Genomic DNA, 6,868 nt, shown 5'->3' on the forward strand with positions numbered 1-6,868 from the left:
TAATTGTTTATTTATAAATTATTAAAAATAAATAAACAGCATTGATAAATATAATTGTTTTCAAATATGAGATTGACAAGCCCACAGAATTTGTATTGGCAAAACTAGTTATGGTCATGCTATATAATGTAATAGTACAGGATTACCCTGCTCCAAGTATTAATTCCAATGCCTGTATTCTTTTTTTTCTTCCTTTCCACAAACTGTGATTAGTATGCTTAAATGAGGGTCAGCAATTTGATCAGGAAATATGAATAAAATGAAAAGCAAGCAGACACGGTCCTTTGCCCTCAAGGGCCTTTCAGTCTAATGAAAGAATTAGACAATAGCTAATAATCACACACACACACACACACACACACACACACACACACACACACACAGACACACACACACTCAATAGTGTACCTGTAAAAATATTACAAGATGGGTACACTGTTCTATTAGTCCACACAAAAACAAAAGTTTATGAGATAATGCTTATTCTTACTAGGCATAATCTATTCTGACATTTTTTGTCTCATTCTATTTTCCTAAATAGTTCTGGTCATGAATTTCTAAATTTATTTTATAATATACTACCATGGGAGGATTTGCCTTAGTCTGAGAGAAGACTTCTCTAAGAAAGTGATGACTGGGTTGAGGTAATAGATGAGTAAGGGTTAATTAGGTGAAAGAAGGCAGAACATGAACAAAGAGACATGAAAACAGAGGTTACAGCAAGTGTAAAACGTGGGCACAGGAAGAAATAGATGTGTCCTTGGGACTGAAGGAAGAACAGTGTGTGGAGGCAGTGCAGAGAACAAGAAGGTGCCTGGTGCCTAATGAGGATGGAGAGACAGGATTGCCAAAGCCAGGTAGGGTCTGGCAAGACATATTAAGGAGAGTTGCCTTTGAAAACAAGGGGATTACATTGAGGATGATGTGAGCCAATTTTGCAAAAAATAGGGGTAAGGACAGATGTGGGCAGAACAGTTAGGGAGCAGCCAAATTAATCCACGAATGGGAAAACCATACCCTAGGTTTGGGAATATGCCAATGGATATGGAAAGAGGTCTTTTCTCAACATTAAAAGTTAATGCCTATTATAACACAAAAGAATGGCTTATAATATTGATTCCCAAATACATTTCAATGTCTACACAAGTAATCACCTAGTGAAGCTGATGGAAATTGATCCCTGTGGTAAAGCTCTGGTATATGCACGTATTTTGAAGCTCCATGGGGATACTGATATGCAAGAGGAATAGGAAATTATTAAGAGGATGATTTTCTTTCTTTGTGCTATTCTTGTTTCCCCAAGTGATATAATCAAATTCTTTTCATAAATTCTATCCACGTGATAGTGAGTCTCCTCTTTCCTGAATTACACATTCCTATATCTGTTTACATATTTACTTAGATGATCTAAAAATTTTTTTTAACCTTAACATGACCAAAATTGAACTTAAATCCCCAGCCATTTTTCACCTAATCTTCTTTACCTTGATTTTTCCTATCTCATCAATGGCAAATTCATGCTTCCATTTACTCAAACTATTCTGAGTCATCCTTACTACACCATGTATATCATGCTTTATAGCCAGTTCCCCAGTGAGTTCAGTGAGCTATACCTTTCAAAGACACCCTTAACCCTGAAACTTCTCACAAGTTCCATAGCTCTCATTCTAAACTGAAACATCATCATCTTGCACTTGAACTATTGTTACAGCCTTTGCACTAACTTCTCTGTATCTTTCTTTGCCTTTATTTTGTTTTTAACACAGCATATGGAAAAGTTTTAAAAAGAGAGTATTTTACTCTTTTGTTAAAAATTCTCCAAATGGTTTTGTAGGTCACCTAAAAGAAACCCAGGTTATTATACTGTGCAAGCCAAAAACCTTCCAATATACAACCCCTGACTACTTGTTGTTAATACTGCTCAGCCTCACTCTCCTTCAACATAGCAACAAAACTCTTACCTTGGAATATTTGAACCTGCTCTTCTCTATGCCTGGAATATTTTCTTTTTTACTGGAGTTGCATGATTTTTTTCTTCACTTCTTTCAGATTTTTGCTCAAATATCATTGTAGGAGTCCTTCAATCACCCTGTATAAAATAAATATATACATATACACAGGCACACCTATCTCCATTTTCTTATTTATCAACTGTAACCCACAATAAAATGACTACTACTTGAGAGAGAACCTTCACTTGGCTTATTGCAATGTCTTCAGTGCCTTTGGCATTGCTTAGTATTTAGTAGAAGCTCAGTAAGTACTTAAGGAATGAATAAGTGAATGACATAAAGAGACAGTGAAGCAGGGGTGGCAAAGAGAATGAGGTAGGTGATATAATCCTCGAAAGTGCACCATGCAATCTCTGACATGCCAGTTTCCCATTGGAAAAAGTCAAATTCCTCATTCCTCTTCTTGGTAGGCAAAGCTGTGTATATGTGAAGTGGACCTTAGGAGATGTAAGGAATGATAACAGGCCGTGGTTAGCTGTATTGACATTTCTGAGATGGTACAGTTTTTAACTTCAGCTCCACCACTTTCCTGTGTGGCCTCAGCCAAGTCACTCAACCTCTTTCAGCCTTTGTTATAAAAAAATGAAAAAAAAATTGCTGAAACAATTAAATGATGAGAATTCATTAGAAAACCATTTGGTACAAGATAGTTGACATAAAATATTAGCTGTTGTTTATTATTATGTGATAGAGTAGAGCTGGCTAGTGTGATATTATGAAAGAAAAATAAGAAGTTCAGAAAAGCCAAGACATTAGGGTTACTCTCCACAAATGTATAGATCAAGATCTTTTTTGAGTGTTAAAAATGCTTATTTAGAGTAAGTGATAAGTAGAATACCAACAGTCACAATCTTTCTATTGTTGACCTAGTTATGCCTTTATATTTTGTGAATGGAGGTAAAGTATAATTAGATCAAGTGCCAGATAAAAAGAGGAAGATAGTTGAGAAAAACAAAAAGCCTGATTCAGCAGGGGATTTACTGTGTCATCCAGTAAAAAAAACAAAACAAAAAAACAAAAAACCACATCCTGTTATTTTTGTAAGCTGTCATCCAGTGTTGTATGTTCCAGCAGCATAACGATGGTTCAAAACAACTATATTCAACATCAGCAATAATCGCCAGAGGCAATCAATTTCTGCTTTAGTTGACATGGACATCAAATGATGAAGCAAGGCACAAGTGAGACATCTCTTTATAATCTAAGCATTTGGAGACACAATAGACAAATTATAGCATTTTGCAGATATACAATTATATTTTTACATGCAATAACAATAATTAGATTGAAGAGATCAAAAACTGTTAGAAAATGTTTTAACACATTTTCTGTTATTTATATTTTTCCACACCTTCCAATATACATACATATATACCTTTAATAATTTATTAAATCTCCTAAATATTGGCTCACATCCAATTATATTATTTAGAGTTTCTATGATTCATAAGCATGTATATAAATTTGGAGCCAATTTACAATTTTAATATTTCCCAAGATGTCAAAGATCAAGATTTTTGTCACAGGTATCAACATGCTTAAAGCACCACGTTGGGGAAACCTCTCTTAGAAATGACTGATCTCAATCACGTACATGTGCAGTTTGGCATTAATATTGTTTTTACTGGAGATCTCTGATTTGGCACTCCAACATCTCATACTGCTAGATCAACATGCAGCCCATTCTTGCCTCCATCATTAAGTATCAGGTTTTTTGTAAGCCTCAATTTTGGATAAGTTGACCAGTAACAAATTAATCTTTAAGTCAGACACTGAAGCAGAAAATGTCTTGGTTGAACATGAAACAAACATTTCTTTGTAAAATTCAAGGTTTAAATGACACTTGCTATCAGACTCTAGGGAAAAGTATCTGCTTAGAAGAGAAAAGAAAATGGGTAGAGTGAATATATTAGAAAGATCCCCTCTATGCCTTGCCCATCATAGAGAAAAAGGCCTAACCCAACTTCCTGTTATGGTGGGCAACTGTGGTGTATGCAAAAGGCTGGGGCCAGCTGCTGGTTCCCTAGCTGGTTGCTTATAGCATTGACATGGTTTGGCTCTGCACCCCCACTCAAATCTCATCTTGAAGCTTCCATAATTCCCATGTGTTGTGCCAGGAACCCGATAGGAGATGACTGAATTATGGGGGTGTGTCTTTTCTGTGCTGTTCTCATGATAATGAATGGGTCTAACCAGACCTGATGGTTTTAAAAATGGGAGTTGTCTTGCACAAGCTCTCTTTGCCTGCTGCCATCCAAGTAAGATGTGACTTGCTCCTCCTTACCTTCCCCCATGATTGTGAGGCCTCCCCAGTCATGTGGAACTGTGAGTCCAATTAAACCTCTTTTTTTTTTTTTGTAAATTGCCCGGTCTTGTATATGTCTTTGTCAGCTGCATGAAAACAGACTAATACAACCATCAGGCAATCAGTTAGGCCTGTAGCAGGATGAGGTCAGGCCCCTGACTTACAGCTGAGTGGATCCACTCCCCTGGTAGGTCTTTTGGTGATAAAAAGAGGAAAAAGAATGAAATGAACAAGGTTTCTCTGAGAATAAATGAGGAGGACAAGTCTCTGATTCTGTTTAATCTTAAACACAAGGCAGCATTGACCTAGACACTGAGGCAAGGGATGGTGATGAAATGATGAGATGGAGGCAAGCACAAAACACTACTGCAGTGGGTGGTCTCCAGGTCGTGCGGCCCTGGGTTCTGATGAGTCAGACATAACTGGGGAGACTTGGTTTCAACCGCCAGGAAATTAAAGCACTTAAAATGGTTTATGGGTGAGAGAGAATATAAATTTTTGTGTCATTTCTAGGAAATAACCAACGTTTTAACTCAATAACATCTCACATGCCAAATGTCTTCCTAGCTTCTTATAGCCTGAGGAAATGGTGCTATGTTTAGTGTTTTAAACATTGTGTATTTCCAGGTCATATTATATGATTTTTAAGACATTGAGTAGACAAGAAGAGTCAAACATTTCTCCATTCCAGACATCACTATCTCTAGATAGAATAAGGAGGGGCATCCCTCCCGTTGCCATCAAACTGTGAACTAAGGGGCTCTACAAACTACAAAGACTGAAGGATCCATATTGACCCCTCCTATATCTGCTGATCTTCACAATAACACACAGAGATGATGGGGGCAGCTGTTAAAACATCTTTCTTCCTGCACAGAGCACCCAGATAAATATATAACACTTGAAAGAGAATAAGGCCTAGAAGGTTTGTGGGAACTGTCCAAGGTGTCAGGAGGAGAAGATACCTGGGAACTAATAGATAAGTCAGCACCTATTGTAACCCATTTTAAAAACAAACCAAAAAGAGGAGTTTTTCTCTAGCAGGAAGTCTCAGGCTTTTCTTGGCTTCCAAGGAAGGCTTCTCTGAAGATCAGGCTGTAGTTGCAGGACTGGTGATTGGATACATCTCAACTGCATGATAAAATGCCTGATGCATCAAAAACCAAGCTGTTGTTCAATGACTACATATTTCTGGGAGGAGGCTAGAGAAGTGGAGCAGAAATGATCAGTTGAAAGGAAAGGAGATTAATAAAAATCTGTTGATACATTCCTGGTCAGGAGGTTGTTCAATGATCAAAGACTCTCAATACCTTAGAAACTGTGATCTTACTATTAAAGTCTATTGAATGGTCATTTGAATGTAGAAAAGAGAAGAAAAGGAAAGAGAAGAGAAAGGAAATGAATGGGAAAAGGGATGCATATGTTAAATTCTTAAATATCCAAGAAAATACAGGGGAAAATAAAAACGTATGTGTTGACTCTGAAAATGCTATTTCTGAGGACAGTGGAGAGAGGAATAATAGAGCAGATTCTGGCAGATGAGGTTCATTTAGAAAATGTGAGAACAGATGGTAGCTGTGGTCAAATGTTTCTGTGAAGGACTAGGTGAGTGCTGAGAGATCACCCCATCACCCTAATTTTAGGGGGTAGCAATTGGAATTTTACCAAAGCACAAAAGGGAAATTGTACTCAGGGCTTAAGATAAGGAGAGAAGAAGACCACAAAGTCAGCCCTGGGGCCTCAGCTCATGCCTTGTCTATAGGCATTGATGTGGCTGTAATAGCATGGTGAGGTCATGGCTCCCACATTAAAAGCTTTGAGAGGGCCGGGCGCGGTGGCTCACGCCTGTAATCCCAGCACTTTGGGAGGCCGAGGCGGGTGGATCACGAGGTCAAGAGATCGAGACCATCCTGGTCAACATGGTGAAACCCCGTCTCTACTAAAACTACAAAAAATTAGCTGGGCATGGTGGCGCGTGCCTGTAATCCCAGCTACTCAGGAGGCTGAGGCAGGAGAATTGCCTGAACCTAGGAGGCGGAGGTTGCGGTGAGCCGAGATCGCGCCATTGCACTCCAGCCTGGGTAACAAGAGTGAAACTCTGTCTCAAAACAAACAAACAAACAAACAAACAAACAAACAAACAAACAAAACCTTTGAGGGTTTTGGGTAGCCAGGGTTCTTTTCCTAAATAAAGTCTACATATCCTTTCCCCATATAAAAACAACATCCCAGTGACATACTTAGGTCTCTGTTACCATGAAACAATTTAGTTATCCACCAAAGGAACCTCCATTTGGAACTTAGAAAATGGCCTCTAAAACGACATTTTGCCATTTGCAGCAATATAGACAGAAATGGAGTAAATTATGTTAACTGAAATAAATCAGACACAGAAAGGCAAATTTTGCATGTTCTCCTTTATATTTGGAGATAAAAAATAAAATGACTGAACTCATGATGATAGTAGAACAATGATTACTAAAAGATGGGAAGAGTAGCAGAGGTGGAGGGAAACTGGTATAGCTTATGGGTAAAAATATATAGTTAGATA

Source organism: Sapajus apella, unplaced genomic scaffold, assembly GCF_009761245.1.
Source record: "Sapajus apella isolate SASKATOON/1434 unplaced genomic scaffold, GSC_monkey_1.0 scaffold121, whole genome shotgun sequence".
NCBI lineage: Eukaryota > Metazoa > Chordata > Mammalia > Primates > Cebidae > Sapajus > Sapajus apella.